Source organism: Arvicanthis niloticus, chromosome 25 (assembly GCF_011762505.2).
Source record: "Arvicanthis niloticus isolate mArvNil1 chromosome 25, mArvNil1.pat.X, whole genome shotgun sequence".
NCBI classification, from domain to species: Eukaryota; Metazoa; Chordata; class Mammalia; order Rodentia; family Muridae; genus Arvicanthis; species Arvicanthis niloticus.
Window position 1 is genome coordinate 555,225 of NC_133433.1, and position 18,001 is coordinate 573,225.

Sequence of the window (18,001 nt, forward strand, 5' to 3'; positions counted from 1 at the left end):
GGTAATATAGGAGAACTGCACATTTCCTGTATGTTTCCATTCTTTGCTTTTTTATAATTTTGTGTTTTCCTCGCTTATTTTGTCTAGATCTTCAAGTATACTGACATTTCTAGTTGGGATATTAAGCTTTTCAATCTCATCTTCGTTTCACCCTGTGTTCTCTTCAATGTTTTAATCACTTCATTAAATTCACTTTTCAAATCTTGATTTATCTTTGCTATTTCTTTCAGATGTATATTTGTGTTTTCTTGGACATCACTCAAGGGTGTGTTGTTATTCTCTTGTAGTTCAGGGAAGGGTCTGTTCGTGTCTTCTTAAAATTTTGAGTTCTTTCATAAAGTTTGTAATTGTCCTTTTCAATTCTGGGTCCTTGGGTTCATTTAGGAAGCACTTCTACAGGACTAATGGGTTTGACAGGAAAGAGAAAGGCCGTTAGGGCCATTTGTGTTGTTTTTGTTTCTACAATTTGACTTTTGCATGTGAACTTCTCTGGCTGTGTGTCTGATGTGGTAATCAGGCCTTCCTTAGACTGGGCCAGTAGGGGGATTGGCTAGGTCAAGTTAATCTGGTGGATGAACTGTTTAATTGGACCAGAGAAAGATGGCTTCCAAACCTTGGGTTCTAGTGCTAGGTCAGGCAGAAGAGGGTCACAAATGCTGGACAGTGTTTTTATTCATAAGCACCATGGCAAAGTTGAGTCATTCATTGTATAAAATCTTCCAGTACTTTGAGAGATAGTCCACAGTGAGGGTGCTTCCTGTTCAGATCCAGGTTGGTTCTTCTAAGTCCTGGGTCCAACGTATGGGTGTCTTCAGAAACAGGAACTTAGTCTTCCAATTATAAAAGGCAACCACAATCAACAACACTAGCCTATATTATTTGGGGGGTGGGTCTTTTGAACTCTTCTAATAACTCAAAAGGTGGTTTCTCATGTCTGGTCCTGAGGGCTTTGTTAGATAGCCTATGGCTATCACACCAAGTACCATAACTTCATTTAAACTACACACACAGGTCAGCTGACAGGACTGGGCTTCAACACAAGATGTATAATTAGGGCCAAGCATGGGGGTTGAGAACGGTGAAAGAGTGAATTAGACAGGCCACTTTAAATAATATGTGGCTGGGACAAAGCCAGAGGGCTGGGAATTAGGGGCTAATAGTCTTGCCTATAAGAGAAAGGATAGTGTGATTTGCCAGGTAGAAGGCTGATGTGTATGGTGAGGTGGGTTTCTGGGATCAGAAGGAAGCTGACGATAGTTGGTAAAGGAAAAGATCCAGAACTTGTGAGAAACCAGAATCATCTTTTCTAGAGATAATTTCTATTTGAAAGTTGGAGGTGTGTGTTGTGTATTTTCAGTGTTTATTGCTCAGATACACATGCAGACCTAGCTTTAAGCAGCTCTATTTCTCAGCACAAGCTACATCTTGGGCTGGCAATGATCTCTTTTGAAACGTCACAGGCAGAACATTTGCAAAAGGAGAGGCTAGGGACACACAAAAACAAATTCCAAGTTATAAACAGGGGCAGAAGCAACAGCAGTGAGAGCCCCACCCCCATCAGGCAGCATCTTGGTTGTCAGACTGTAGCAACTGGCTTCTGAGAACTTTGAGTGCCAGGAACTCCATGACCTGGAGTCTCCCAAAGCAGACCCAGGAAGGAAGGACTTGGTGTCCTCCCAGGAAGTAATCCCAGCAGTGGCTGAAGTTGCTAAGCAGAATTTTCTAGTGTGAATGGTAAAATCATTGGATACCATTGGAGAGCGGCCACGACTCACTGTTTAATGACTTCCAGAAGGATTACAAAGGATTTCAAAGTAAGCTTGGAAATATTGAGAGCAAATAATGTGCCAAGAATATTGGAGTAGTTTGGGGTTTGGATTCTGAACACTACTTTGTTAATTTAGGGAAAAATACAGCTTTTTGCTAGAGGTGTTGGAGGTCTGTTGTTTCCCTAATGTCACTTGTCTTGTTTCAGCAAGATACTACACACACACACACACACACACACACACACACACACACATCACACCAATGATAAGAGGAGAGAGATACAGAGAAAGACAGACACAGAGAGAATATGCAGCAAAACAAACTCTAGGTAAGCAGATCATCTCAGAAGATTGGTAGAATCAGGAAAAAATATGTAGATTTGTTCGAGTAGTTGGGAGAGGGGAGCAAGGAAAAACAAAACGGAACAAAACTAACAAACAAAGAAAACTAGATATTGTGGCTCCTTCCCAGGAATGCCAGGAAGTATTAAACAAACTTTCTTTTTTAAATAAAAAGACCCCCAAATATATGACCCTTTGCAATGTAACATTGCATCTCCTTCCATGAAGAGATGGTGTGTGTTTCCCTACTACCTGAATTTGGTAGGACTTGTGATTTGCTTTGGCTAACAGAATGCAAGAAGAGAATTATTTGAATTTGGAGCCTTTTCTTAATTCTGCTCTTCTTCTTGGAGCTCTACTGAGCTACCAAAGAGTAAGCATGGGCAGCCTTGCTAGGTGGCGGGCCAAGTGCCCTAGAAACTGAGATCAGGTTATGTATGCCCCACTCTAATTTACTAAATATTCTATCAACCAGTGGTTTTTCAGACTGTGCCTTTTCCTAGGAGACTCCATTACAAGCAGGTTTTTACTCCTCTTTGAGGGAGTAGACCCTCAAATGACTGTAGACCCTGAGTGGACCAATAAACTGTGTCATCTGTCAGTCATCACCATCCACCACAGACACTCTGTGGTGTATTCCTAAAAGTCTAAAGAGAACCATCTAAAGTCAGATATGGCAGTGCACACCTTTAATTCTAGCACTTGGGAAGCAGGAACAGGCAGATCTTTGTGAGTATGAGGCCAACCTGGTTTACCCAGTGAATTCCAGGATGGCCGTGGCTACAGAGTGACTCTGTTGCTCAAACAAATAAAACCAAACCAAAACCACAAAAACCATAGGCAAAAATAAGAGGAAAGTAAGGAAATTTGAGAGCAGGAGAAATAGTTTTCCCTAGGGCAGAGCATACCTGTTGATTATCTAAAATCAAGGGGTCAGCCCTGAAAACATACCTATGAATAATATTATACCCTGAAAACAAACATACAAGTATTATTATAAAGAATGAGCAGGATATTTTAATGTGTTTTACACACACCACCATCACCACCAATTAGTGAAAAAGACCTTGAATTTGAAAGAGAGCAAGGAGGGCTATATGAGAGGGTTTGAAAAAAAGGGAAGGAGGAAATTGTGTAATTGTACTATAATCTCAAAATATAAAAGAAATACTTTTAAACAATACATGTAAAATGACATATCATTCAATAACCCAAAGCCTCATGGGTTTTTCCTTGAGCAGCTTGGCGTCCATTGGTGTCATCCTTGTTCAGCTGACATTTGGGCAGTCATGTTAGTGAGAAATTATGAGTGTAGCTTTTGCTATTACTGGAACAAAATTTCAGAGCAAATTCTCTGATCCTCTGGGTCTTAGAATTTCCATCTCGTCTTCTGTAATGTCTCCTGGCCTTGAGGTATGGGAGTGTTTTGCAGATGTATCTGTTTGGATCAGGCTCTACACCTCTGCATTTTGATTGGTGGTGATTTTCTGTAATGGTCTCCATCTATTGCAAAGAGAAATTTCCTTGATGAATGGTTAAGACTACACTTATCTGTGGGTTTAAGGATAAATGTTCAGATTGCTGTTAAGGGTTATGTTAATTTAGTGACCATAACCATGATTTTACTAGCACTGAGTAACTAGCTAAGTTTCTAATATCAGACATGGTATCCTTCTGTTGAGTAGGTTTTAAGTTCAATTAAAGAACTATTGGTTACTGCCAAGGTATGTGTGCCACTACTGCACCCTTAAGGTTATTATGCAGTGATGGTAGTTGATGAGTTTCATAGGCATCATAGCTGGATAGGACTGTTGGTTGCTCCCCCATTTGGAAGTTTGCATGGTGCCTTCTGGTACCATGAAAGCTAGTACTCAGGGCGAGGGTATTCAAGTCAGCTCCGTCTCAGGGGTCTCTTGGCCCTTTGTCTAAAGTGCACAGTATTTTCACTAATAGTGACTTACCTTCCACATCTGGGGCAACCAAGGATGATAGCTGTTAATTGTATGTCTGGGGTGTCTTTTAATGATCCTCATTAACAACTCAAAAAAAGGCTTAGCATGACTGATATTGGGCTTTTGGTTAGATGGTCTGTGGCTTTTGGAGGGAAGCATTGTCAACAAGGATAAGAAAATCTTAACAATACATGTGTATTTATACACAAAAGTATATATATATATATATATATATATATATATATATATATATATATTTTAAAGACATAGCTAATAGTATGATTTCTTATGTTTTTTTTTTTTCAGACATCCTTACTGTTACTTTCTGCTCCTTCCTCCTGCTTCTGTGTTTACCTTCTTACCCTTGTCCCAAAGAGTCACCCTCTTTTCCCATCTCTCCCATCAGACTGCTTATACCCTGCTCTTCCCTTCTCTACTGTTTCTCAAGTCTCTTACCCTAGCAATTGTTCCTTTTCATGGCCATGGTTTCTGCAGTGACTTCAGGCTGTGAACTCACATTTGAAGATTTGGAGCTAGGAACCTCTCATAAGAGAGAACATGCAACATTTGTCTTTCTGGATCTGCGTTATCTCACCCAATTTTTTTTCTGGTACTACCCACTTACCATGAAAAGTTAATGTTATCATTTTTTAACATATGACTAGCATTTCATAGTGTATATATTTTCATTTTCATTATCTATTCAGTTGAAGGGGTTTTAGGTTGTTTGCATTTTCTAGTGTTTATGAATAGAGCATCAATGAACATGGCTGAGCAAGTACCTATAGAGCACAAGGTTAGTCCTTTAGATATATGCCTAGGAGTGGTGTATCTGGGCTATATGGTACATTTATTTTCAGCTTTTTGAGAATTCTCCATGTTGATTTCTATAGTGCTTACACTAGTTTACAATCCCACCAACAGAGAATAGGGGTTCCAACCCATCTCCTGTTCAGTATTTAATGTTGGTTGTTTGTTCCTTTTTGCTATTCTGACAGGGGTGAGATGATTTGCATTTCTCTAATTGCTAGGGACAATGAACATTTTTTGAGATATTTCTCAGCTATTTTTCCTTCTTTTGAGACCCGTCTGTTCAGCTCTCAGGCCCATTGTTCAAATGAGTCATTTTTCTTTTTGACTCTGTGTTTTTGTACATTTTGCATATTAACCCTCTGTTAGATGTAAAGATGGTAAAGATTCTCTTCCATCTCTGTGGCTTTCTCTTCTGTGACTTTCTCTTCACTTAAATTTTCTTTAGTTGTGCAGAAGCCTTTTAGTTTCATGACATCCCACTTGTTAGTTGGTTGGTCTTATTTCTTGGGCAAGCGCAGTCCAATTCAGGAATTCTTTTCCTCTCCTATATCACGTAGGGTACAGCCTATGTTTTCTTTTTGTAGTTTCAGTGTTTCTTGTTTCATTTTTAGAACCTTAATATATTTGGAGTTAGTTTAGTGCAAGGTGACAGACATGAATCTAATTTCATTCTTCTGCATGTGGACATTCAATTTTTCCAACACCATATGTTAAAGATGCTTTCTTTTCTCCAACTTACATTATTGGCATCCTTGTCAAATATTAAGTGGCTACTGTTATATAAACTTATGTTTGGGATTAGATTTTGTTCCATTAGTCTACATCTCTGTAGACTAATTTGTGCCAGCACCATTTTTTTTAACTCTAGCTCTCAAATACATCTTATGATCTGGAATTATAATCTCTTCAGGATTGTTCTTTTGCTTAAGTTGCTTACTGATTCCATATGAATTTTAAGATAGTTTTTTTTCTATTTCTGTGAAGAATGATATGGGGATTTTGATTAGAATTACACTGAATGTATAAATAGATTTAGGTAGAATGGTCATTTACATGTTGATTCTATCAATCCATGAGCATTGGATACCTTTCCAATTCCTAGTTTATCTCTTTCTTTAGAGGTTTAAAGTTCATTGTAGAGGTACTTCCCTTTCTTGGTTAGGTTTATTCCTAAGATGTCTTATGTTCTTTGAGGCTACTGTGAATGAGAGTATGTCCATGATTTTCATCTCTATATGTTTCTTGTGGATGTATAGTAAAATTACTGATTTGGGCATGTTGATTTTTTGCCTCCTGCCACATTGCTGAATTTGTTCTAGAAGTTTTCTGGTATAATTTTTTGGGATCTCTAGTGTATAGTATCATATCACAGGGATAGCTTGACTTCCTCATCCATGATTTCTTCTCTTGCCTTATTGCTCCAGCTTCTGGAACAATGTTGAAAAGAAGCAAGGACAGTGTCACCCCTGTCTTATTCCTGGCTTTACTGGGATTGCTTCAAGCGTTTCTCCATTTAGGATGATGTTGCCTGTGGCTTTCTCATGTGTAGCTTTTATTGTGTTGAGGATGTTAGTTCTAGTTCTATGTTCTCTGTGGCTTTTATTTTAAAAGCACATTTGACTTTATCAAAGTTATTTTCTTCATGCATTGAGACGGTCAAGTAATCTTTACGTAATTAATGTAGTTTATCATATTTACTGACTCACATAGTTTTCACCATCCCTGCATTTTAGGGATGAAGCCTGAGTGGTCATGTGGGTAATATTTTTGATAAATGCCTGTGTTCTGTTTGCAAGTCTTCTATTGAACTCTTTTTAGTCTATGCTCATCAGAGATATTGGCCTGTAGTTCAGGTTTTATGTTGTGTCTCTTTACCTGGTTTTGGTATTAGAGCAATACTGGCCTCATAAAAGAGTTTGGGAGTTTGAGAGTGCTCCTTCTGTTTGTTTGTTTGCTTCGCTTCAGTTTATTTGCTTATGGGCAAATTGCTTTTTTTTTTTTTATCTTTTTTTTTTCTCTTATTGAAAATAGATTTCTGCCGAGCAGTGGTGGCACACACCTTTAATCCCAGCACTTGAGAGGCAGAGGCAGGCGGATTTCTGAGTTCAAGTTCAGCCTGGTCTACAGAGTGAGTTCCAGGAAAAGAGAGAGAGAGAGAGAGAGAGAGAGAGAGAGAGAGAGAGAGAGAGAGAGAGAGAGAGAGAATGTTTGTATGTAAAAATGCATGAAACCTAATATGTACCTAATACATGGCAAATACTGTCATACTGAAGAGTTATGTATGGGGTTAGCTATGACCAGCGTGGCTTTGGGGATTGACCCGAGTAGAGCATCAGGGGAATGAAGAAAGAACAGACACACAGTCACATGTACAGAAAATCTGCTGTCAGGTGGACTGCTCACACTCTGATGGAGTAGCACCAACTATGCAAAAACCCAGAATCTCAATGCATTTATTATGTACAGCACACAGGGAGGGGTTTGTTAGTCTCTGTAGGAGGTCTCTGTAGGTGAGAAGTTGCAGGCTGTAAACATCTGGGAGAAAGCTGCAGTTGCCAGTTTTTGCATACACTGGTCAATAATTCATGAATACTCATGCTTTCACACACTGCAAACATCCTAACACAGACCAGAAGAAGGCATTGCTATCCCTCTAAACCACACCCTGGACATAGTCTTCATCAAAGTCCCACCAACTTCACCAAAGTCTCATGAATTGTTGGTTCTTGACGTGGCTGTGCCCATGTCAAACAATACACAACACTCAGAACTTCACGCACCCCTTCCTTCCACAGTCACATACAGCTCTCTGTGTTTGCCACAGGGCTGTGTTCAGTTGTCTTACATACTCCTAGGCAAATGCATCTCAAATTCTCCTCGAAGGAGTTCCCTTCATTGCCACCCAGTCTGAGGACTCATTTGTTCCCCCTTCTCTTGACAATGCACTCTCCCTCTATTCTTGGGTCAGGTAAGCAGTTATCACAATGCTCACAGATTCTTTTGATCTCCATTTTGATTATGATCAGGCCTGAGACTATCAGAACATACCCATTTGCTAAATTGTGTGAACCTGACCAAATTATTGACTTCCCTTACTTAGCATGAACCCAAACAGGAGTGTCAGAAACAGTAGAAGCTGCAAGGTACTCTTTTCATGTTTACCTATAGAAAGATTGATTTTTTTTATTTTTTAATTTTTAGATATGTGTATGTATGTGTGTTTCTGCCACATGTGTGCAGTGCCTATGGAGACCAGAAGAGGGAGTTTGACACCATGGCTTACACCCAGAACCTCATGAACCCTAGTTAGGCAACTGCTTTGCCACTGGCTATATGCCCAGCCTCAAATTATTATTTTCTTATGGAAGATATTAACTAACACTTTCTTGTTTTATGTGATAACTGTCATTTAAAAAATATTCTATACTAAAATAAAAAAGTGGGATAGATAATGACCTCCCCCCCCCCAGGAAAAGTAAAGCAGTAAAGTTTCTTTACTTCCAAATGAATTATAATAGCAAGAGTCGAGAAGCTATAGGTTTTAAAATTTTTTATACTTAAAAAGCTAATTAGTTAATTAATTAGTTTATCATGTATCTTTCTCTCTCCCTCTGTCTCTCTTTCTTTTTCTTTTTTTTCTTTCTTTTCCTTTTTTTCTTAATCACTTGAAGACTGTAAGTATGTATGTGCACACATGTGCATGTGTGTTTGTGTGTGTGCATGTATGTGTCTGTGTGTGTACATGAGTGTGCACATCTCTGTGTGTGCGTGTGTGTGCGCGCGCGCGTGCACGCGTGCGTGCTATAGTACACACAGAGGTCAGAAGAGAGTTTTTCAGGCAAGGAATGGTATTTTCTTCCACTTGACTTGAGGCTGAGTCTCTCTGCTTTTTCCTGCTATGCCACCTAGGAGTTTTTGACCAATTTTCTTGTTTCTGTCTTCTATATTGCTATAGAAGTACTGGGATTACTGGTGTATGTTACTGTATCTAGATTTCTATGTGGGTTCCAGGTATGGAACAAGGTTACCAGGGTTGTACAACAAGTACTTTAACCCAGTATAATCTTTTCTTACAAAATGATGAAAAGTCAAATGAGCTAATTTCAAAAAATTAATATTTAAGTAGAAAACAGCTTATTTATTTTCCCCTATTGAAATGTAGACAAAATAATCAAATGTATTAGCTTATTTGACAAAGAACTTGAAACTTAATAAATATTAATTATTAATATCATAAGGAAATGTTTTGCATCATTTTATTATCATATATTAGCTATCCAATGTATTTATATTAGCTATACAATGTATTTTGATTGTATTCATCCTTCCTACCTCCTTTTTGCCATTACCATTCTTGTTGATCCCTTCCCGACTAGTCCTTCTTCTAGAGAAAATATTTTCAAACATGCAAATTTGTATTGGTGTTGGCCATTTTGTGTTGCTACAACAGAAATCCTAGGACTCGATAACTTATAAAGACTGGAGGGTTACTTCTCTCTGACTGTAGCATCTGGGAGAGTGGGCCCTGCACCTTGCTTGGGCAGCACAATAGAGCTGACTCTGGTGGAGGTATGTATGTGGGCCCTCAGGATCAGTTCTTTTGCCTGCTGCAGGTAGTGAAGGGCGGGATGGAGATAGAGGAATATCTCCTTCTCACCTGTGACACTGCACCACACAAAAGGGTATACTGTGTGACACACTGTGACATGCTGCAGCTTCGATTGTAAGATTTTGTTTTGTTTTATTTTATATTTTTATTGTTTTGTTTTCTTTTGTGGTGGAGGTTGCAAGGGTGAAGGATGAGAGGTAAGTGGGATTGAGATGCATGATGTGAAATTCACAAAGAGTCAATAAAATTTTTTTTTAAAGAAGGGAGTTTATTTCTCCCAATCTGGAGGCCGCAAGCTCAAGATGTGTATGTATTATTTACATTCGTGATTAACTTCAAGTGACCAATAATGCATCAATGTTACATGAAGAAAGAAGTAAGAGGTGTGTGTGCCCTGTGGCCTGGCTCTGGCTAGTGACCTTATGAGTTGCTCTCATCAGTGTCATTGGGTCTTATCCATCTCTTTTTGAATGCAGGTGGAGCCACTACCATGATGCTGATTTTTGTGAAGACCCTTACGGGGAAGACCATCACACTCGAGGTTGAACCCTCAGACACTATAGAAAACATAAAGGCCATAACCCAGGATAAGGAAGGAATTCCTCCTGATCAGCAGAGGTAGACCTTTGCCTGTAAGCAGATGGAAGATGGCCGTACTTTGTCTGATTACAACATTTAAAAGGATTCCATCCTTCATCTTGTGTTGAGACTTCATGGTAGTGATAAAAAAACAAAAAGGAAGAAGTCTTACACCACTCCCAAGAAGAATAATCATAAAAGAAGGTCAAGTTGGCTGTGCTGAAATACTATAAAGTGGATAAAAATGGCAAAATCAGCTGACTTCATCGAGAGAGTCCTTCTGATGAATGTGATGCTGGAGTTTTCATGGGTAGCCATAGGCATTTGTTGTCTGACTTACTGCTTCAGCAAACCAGAAGACAAGTACTTGTGTATGAGTTCATCAAAAGAAAGAATTGAAAAAAACAAACCAACCAAGCAAACAATAAGGTGTTCAGAGGTCTCTATAAATTGGCTAAGTTTTAGAAACTATGATTTGTGCTTCCCACAATTATAGTTAACTCAGTCATTCTGGATTTCTGATGGGGTTGAAAACATATAGCTATTGACCTTAAGAGAAAAGATTTGAGTGGATGGTCGTCAGCTGACATTCATCCTAAAACCAGGTTCAGAACTAAATGTTTTAGTTAGAATAGATGACAGAGGAGCTGGTTAGTCAACAAAAGGATGGACTGGGTATTAGGACTATCCTGTACCTCACTGGTACAAATTGGCATAATTATGCTCTAATTGTATTTTGAGAGAAAAGTTTCATTTTAACAGGAAGGGTGATGTGTAGGAGGAGCTAAGGTAGGAGGAGTACTGAGAGGAAGAAAAGGAGTAAGAAGAGGAGAAGAAGAAAGAGAGGAGAAGCTAGGTGATGAAAGAGAGAAAGAGGGGGGAGACAGGGAGCCAGATGTTCAAGTATCTCCACCAGTCAAAGATAGTTGTTATATCTAGGTTGGTCAGTGGGTTACACCTTTGATTGAACAATTCCAAACTTATAAAGCCTATGATTAACATTATTTTTAAAAAATGTATAAATGCAAAAAGGAAAAGGGGGCATGGGATAGGGGTTTCCTAAGGGGGTGGGGGTGGGGGAATGGGGAAAGGGGATGCCATCTGAAGTGTAAATAAAATATCTAATAAAAAAAAAGAATATTAAAAAAAAAAAAAACAAAAGAAAGAAATAAGAGCACATGTCCCCTTGGAATCCAGATTGAATTCTCTACTTTATGCTTTCCATGTCTTCCCCTTTCTGTCTCTGGTATGCGCCTGGATATGTGCCTCCCCAAAGGCTGCTTTATGAATCTGCTTGTCTGTGTCTGTCCCTATGGGTGTCTGTGTGGGTCAAGTTACTTTGTCTTCCTGTTGTATGAGCTGTATGTGTCTATCTCTAACAAAAGGCTTTTCTCTGTATTTACTGAATGGCATAGATAGAATCACAGGGTGGTGTGGGGAGGAATGGGATAATTTACAGAAATCTATGATGGAGATTTGTAAGGGATTAAGTTACTGACTCCAACTGATCTCAACTAACCCTATAACAAACATCATAGTTTACTAGTGTCCATGTTTCCACCTTTACGGTAGATTTTAGGAAGTGGCTTTCAGTTTCCGTATTTGCTACTTTCAGCAAATGATTTATATGCATTATCTCGCTCAGGGGCATGAAAGAGAACACAACTTAAAATCACAGCTATCTGTTAGCTTAGGTTTAAAAGTTGATGGCATGGGAAATCCAAGGCGAGTAAATTTGGTTGTTACATTAAACTCAGGTTAAACAAACAGTCTGAGTACAGAGTAAGCCAGCAGTCTTAGCCTAAGTGACTTCAAGGTGTATTATTACCACTGGCTGTGAGGACCAGCAAAAATTTCAGTTTCTTGTATAAGGGTATTTTCAGAATATTGCATCACCACAAAGATGGAGGAGTAGGCTTTGGCGAGGGCTTTCTTGATACATCAGAAAGGGGTAGATAGCAGAGAACAAAAGAGTGTGTGTGGGCTTCAAGTTCTTTGTGTGTGTGCATGCATACATGTGTTTGTACATGTGTGTATTGTGCATGTGAGTGCATGTGTGTGTCTATCTGTGAATGTGTGCATGTGTCTGTGTGTGTGTGTTTGAATGTATGCTTGTGTATGCATATGAGGGCATGTGCATGTGTCTATGCATGTACATGTGTGCATGTGAGCACATATACATATGTTCATGAAGGTGAAGGCTAGAGGTCAACATTGGATGTCTTTCTCAGTTCTCTATGCCTTAGTTTTTGAGAGATGGTTTCTTACTGAATTTAGAGCTTATAGATTCAACTGTGCTAAATGCCCAATTATCATCAGTGATCCATTCAATTCCTTAGCTCTGGAATTACAAGTGCACACTATCATGCTTGGTTTTTTTTTTTTTTTTTTTTTGTTTTTTGTTTTTTTTTTAACATGGGCACCAAGGAACTGAACTCAGGACCTTATGTGTATATATCAATCAATATCTCTACAAACCAACTTCTCTCCCCTACTCCTTAAGTCTTTTCATATAATCAAAATCAATCCATTAAGCCCTCAAACCTAAAAACCTTCCACTGGGCCTTACTCACCTCCCAGTACTGTTGAATTGTTGATTGAGTTTTAGTCTGTGAACTTTGAGGACATAAATCACATCATTACCCAGATAAAAATAGTAAAATACTTTCCTATGGACAATTTCTGTTGAAGAATTTGTTTTATAATTTTTATTAGATATACTTGAATGGTTTTATAAGTTGAAAGTTTGGTTATCTGATCACATCTGAAGATTATACACCTGGTTTCTCTATGCTTACTAAATATTAGGATCAGGCTTTTGAGCATATGACTAGAAATGATTAGAAATCTATTTGAAACAAATAGTTGATAGTATCATGGTTATGGATATTACCATGTGAAAGGCACAGGGGTAGGAAAATGAAGGAGCTGGACATACCCTTGACTCTTACTTCGCCTTACCATCCAGGATGTCCTCATACACTGAGACATTGCCCAGTATGCTGATAAAGGGAATTCATTATATTGATCCTTATCTAGGCTTGGAAACACAAAGGGGAAAAAATAAACTCAACCCAGTAAAATCTCAATTAGATTTACTTTCAAGTGCATAATTATTTTTTCTTGCAGAACATAATTCTTAGAATTAAAAAAAAATTCAGAAGGTTGAGGCAGAGGTATTTTGTAGTGTGTATGTGCCCGTGTGTGTATGTATATGTGTGTGTGTGTGTGGGGGGGGGGGTTGTTTAATGGGTCAGTGGTTGATGACTGAAGTTTGGAAAGTGATAGGACTCACAGGTTCTAGACAGTATCATAATAGGGCTGCTGCCCTAGAATGATGGACTTTTAACAGACTGTTGAATAAGTATCAGTTTGCTAAGAGGCATCTATGAAAATGCCACCATTTCAAGGAGTAAAGAAGCCCAAGGAATTTCTTGTTGGAGCAGGGGAAAAATTAGGTAACTCCAATCCAGCTTAAGTTTTAAAATTCATTTAAATTCTTCTCTCTTTTTGAAAAGATAGTGTCTTATTCTGTAGCTGAGGCTGGCCTGGAACTCTCAGCAAGCCTCTTACCTCTGTCTCTCAAGTGCTACCTTTACACTCATGAGCCATAACTAGGTACAACTTGGACTTTCAACATCAGAAAACAAAATTGGCACAAGAGTCATTTTTGTCATAATTAACTCATCCGTCGTGTTATCACACCCAAGTCAATATCCTTCTTTTTGTTGTTTCTTGGATGTTGTCTTTTGCTCAGGGCTGTGTCTTGGATGATAACTCAGAAAAAAAAAAAAAAAAACAGCAAGAAAAGGAACTGAAAAGAGTAGGGGAAAAGAAAGGGCATTAGTTTCTGGAACCTTAAGACAAGGTTTGGGCCCTTCATGGGTATTCCTCCACCCTGATACATCAAGTGTCTGCCAGATGAGGTGCATCTGGGGGTAGAGTTTCAGTGAGGGGGCAACTGGGAAAAGGGCAGCACTTGAGATGTAAATAAATAAATAAATAAATAAATAAATAAATAAATTTGAAAAAGAAAAGCCTTGGGGACATGGTCCTACCAGCCCTCGGGTGTCTGGAGAATAGAACAAGTACTGCCATCAAGTTTGTTTCAGTGAAGTCTCCAGTGTCCCTTTGGACATAGTGAGTGCTGCATAAATATTATTGGTGGATTAAGCAATAAGTCAAGACTGCTCAGGTCTATAGTATGAATAAAAAAGAAACTTTCTATAGAATTCTGTGATATAGGGCAGTTCAACTTTAGAGACCTACAGAACTTGTTTCACTTCTGATTTCTGAGTCTTTGGATTATAGCTGCCAGGCAGTCCTCCCTGAATTATCTTTTCCATGTTGGGTATCAGACAGATTTGCCATGAAGTAGACATGTTACCTTGGCAAGGTTTTCTGATCTTAACGGTATTCTTAGGTTGCAGGAAGGTTCTGTCTGCTCCCATTTTGCATGATTCCATGAGGGATGACTTCTACCACCCTGCTTGATGGAGAGACACAGAAAGAGACCTCTTTGGTATTCTATGGCGTTTGTGAAAGACGTTTACTCTGTAACTTGGGCTGTGTGGTGACTACTAAAGAGAGAAAGTAGGATTTTTCTGTGATAAGTGCACCTTGGTCTCTAGTCCTAAAGGTAACCCCATTAATGACTTCCCGGTTATTTTAGAGCTTTGACTATCTTCCAAGTATATTACCAGGCTCTCATTCTCATGATTTAATTGTTGCATTGTGCACTTTGTAACAATAAAAAATGGAACTATGTTCAGTGCATGAATAGGAAGTGGTTTCCTTAGCAACAGTTGCGATGTGAATACTATCTCAAATGACATGGGTTTCCCCTCCATTCATTACACGTAAGTGTAGTCCCTAGCCTATTCTTAATCTTCTCTTTTCCTTAGAATTTAGAATCATGTACTCATTGAGAATCTATTATAATTTTGAGAGTAAATTAGGATTCTATGCCTGCATATAACACACGGTGTCTATGCTGTTGTTCAGGTGCTGTAATTGAACACATTTATCTGGCTTGGAACATTCAGAAAATCAAGTGATCTGTGCAAGTTGCTCCTCTCCCTATACCTGGACATTTTTATCATTGTGTCTGGTTCTTCTTGATGTCATTTTGAAATACAAACACTCCAGTGACTATCCCAACTTGGGATCCATCTCATGGGTGGGCACCAAAGCCTAACACTAGTACCGATACTATGTTGTGCTTACAGATAGAAGCCTAGCATGGCTCTTCTCTGAGAGGCTCTACCAGCAGCTGACTGAGACAGATGCAGATTATAGCCAACCACTAGACTGAGGTTGGGGACCCCTATGGAAGAGTTAGGGGAAGGATTGAAGGAGCTAAAGGGGTTGGCAACTTCATAGGAAGACCAACAGTATCAACTAACCATGGACCCCTGGGAGCTCCCAGATTCTAAGCTACCAACCAAAGAACATACACAGGCTGGTCTGAGGACCCTGCAAATATGTAGCAGAGGACTGCTTTGTCTGGTTGGAAAGGATGCACCTAATTCTGTAGAGAAACTTGAGGCCCCAAGGAAGGGGGATACCCAGGGGCTGGGAGATGGGGAGAAGGGAAGGACTCTCTCTCAGAGGCAATGGAGAGAAGGAATGGGATGAATAATTGTGGGAGGGGGGACCAGAAGGGGGGCAATGCCTGGAATGTAAATAAATAAAATAATTAATTAAAAAATGCAAACACTCAAAACCATGAAGAATACAATTTGTAAGTGTTGAGGGAAATCAGATTTTACTGAAAGTCATAAAGACTGGGGGTGGATGCTGTTGTCATCTTATAACTAATGGCTAAACCCTGAGGCAGCCTCCTTTTTGTTTGCAGTCAAAGCATCTGTAATATAGAGTAACCACTAGAATCTTCTACTATATATTTTTAAAAATGATTAAAATTTTTATGATGTGTTCTGGAGCTGGAGTTATAAATGGTTGTGAGCTGCCTGAACTAGGGGCTTGGAACCAAACTTGGGTCCTCTGGAAGAGCATTAAACACTCTTAACCAATAATGCAATAATGCAACACTCCCCTATGGTTTGCATTGCTGAGGCTTGAATGAGAAATTCTGGGGATGAAGATTCTCATTCAGCTTCTTTAGGGATGGGATCATAGTAGACTGGGAAAAACAGTATTTCTGGTCTTCTGTTTCCCAGTAAAAAAATACAGATTCTCATTCTCATTCTCATTGCCCCCCCCACCCCATCTCTCTCTCTCTCTCTCCAGAGGTTCTCTGTATAGTCCTGGTTGTCCTGGAAATCTTGCTCTGTAGAGCAGGATGATCATGAACTCAGAGATCTGTCTGCCTCTGCCTCCCCAGTGCTGGGGTTAAAGTTGTGTGCCACCATTGTATAATAATTTTCATAATTATATTCATCTGAACTACATAGAAATAAGTGATGAATTAATTTTTCTCCTTGGGCTCATTGCTTATATTTTAAAAACATACAATAACTATGTAATTTTAATGGAATTTCTTCTATAATTATTTTTCTTTCTAGATACCATTACTGCCCTAGTTCACTTTCTATTGTTGTGATAATATACTGACTAAACCCAACTTGGGAAGGAAAGGATTTATTGCATTTTATAGATTACAGTCCATTTTTGAGGGAGGCCAGCGTGGGAGTTCTAAGATGGATCTTGAAGTAGAAAACACTGAAGAACACTGTTTACTGGCTTGCTCCTTGACTTACATTCAGCTACATTAGTTACATAGCACAGGACCAACCTGCCTGGAATTGTACTGCCAACAATGGTCTGGGCCCTTTTGCATCAAATGACAATTAATAAAATGCATCACAGATGTGTATTCATAGGCCGATCTGGTGGAGGCAACTCTTAACTGAGGTTACCTTTCCCTGGGTGTGTCAAGGTGATAACTAAGATTAGATATCACAAGTCTACGACTTGTCAACTTGACACACAAACACATCACTGTTAAACCATAACCTTTCCTGTCTTGTCTCCAAGGTCTTCTGTTACTATCCCAATGTAAAATACAGGAAAGCACCAAGGTCTTTAAAAAATATTAACAATTTAAAACTCTAGAATCTTTTTTAAAAAATCAAAGTATTTTAACTGTGGCCCCTTTCGAATAAAGATAAATGATTTCTTATTTCAAAAGGGAAGGACGAAGGTGTAAAATCACACTTAAGCAAAAACAAGGCCCACCCAGCAGTGTTTGACATCCTACATTATGAGATATCATATTATTCCTGTCTTTAAGTCTATTAACATGGTATACTATGTTTATTTATTTTCATACTGTCTCAGGCTTCTATTATTTGTGATAAAAGTACCATGACCAAAAGTAACTTGAGGAGGAGAGGATATATTTGTCTTACCTGTCTCAACCAACTACACTGTTGAGAGAAGCTGACAGGAACTCAACTCAAGCAGGTCAGGAACCTAAGCTAGAGACCAGGGGGGAATTGTGCATACAGGCTTGCTCTCTTAGGCTTGGTCAATTTGCTTTGTTATACACCTGCCCAGAGATGGCACTCCTCACAGGGACTGGGCCTTTCCACATTAATCAGTAACCAAGAAAATGCCTGACAAGTTTGTATAAAGGCCAATCTGGTAGGGGACATTACCTCTTCTCAGATGAGTCTAATCTGATGGGGGAATTACCTCTTTTCAGATGAATCTTCTTTGTGTCAAGTTGGCCAAAAACTAACTAGCACACATTTAAAGAAAATTGCATTTCTGGGATGAAACCAAATAAATAAAAATTTCCAGGAAATAAATAAAAATGAAAACAACACAAAACCTCTGGGGCATGTTAAAAGCAGTTCTAAGAGAATAGTTTATGGCCCTAAGTGCCTACATTAAATATCAGAAAGAGCACAAGTAAGTGAATTAATGATGAAACTCAAAAGGTTGAAAAAGCAAGAATAAATAAAATTCTA

General features: G+C 38.9%; 1 pseudogene; it reads left to right on the top strand.

Annotated features, from left to right (window-relative positions):
- Window positions 1–9,967: 9,967 nt before the first annotated feature.
- On the top strand, window positions 9,968–10,654 carry LOC143438366 (ubiquitin-ribosomal protein eS31 fusion protein pseudogene; annotated as a pseudogene).
- The last annotated feature ends 7,347 nt before the right edge of the window (window positions 10,655–18,001 follow it).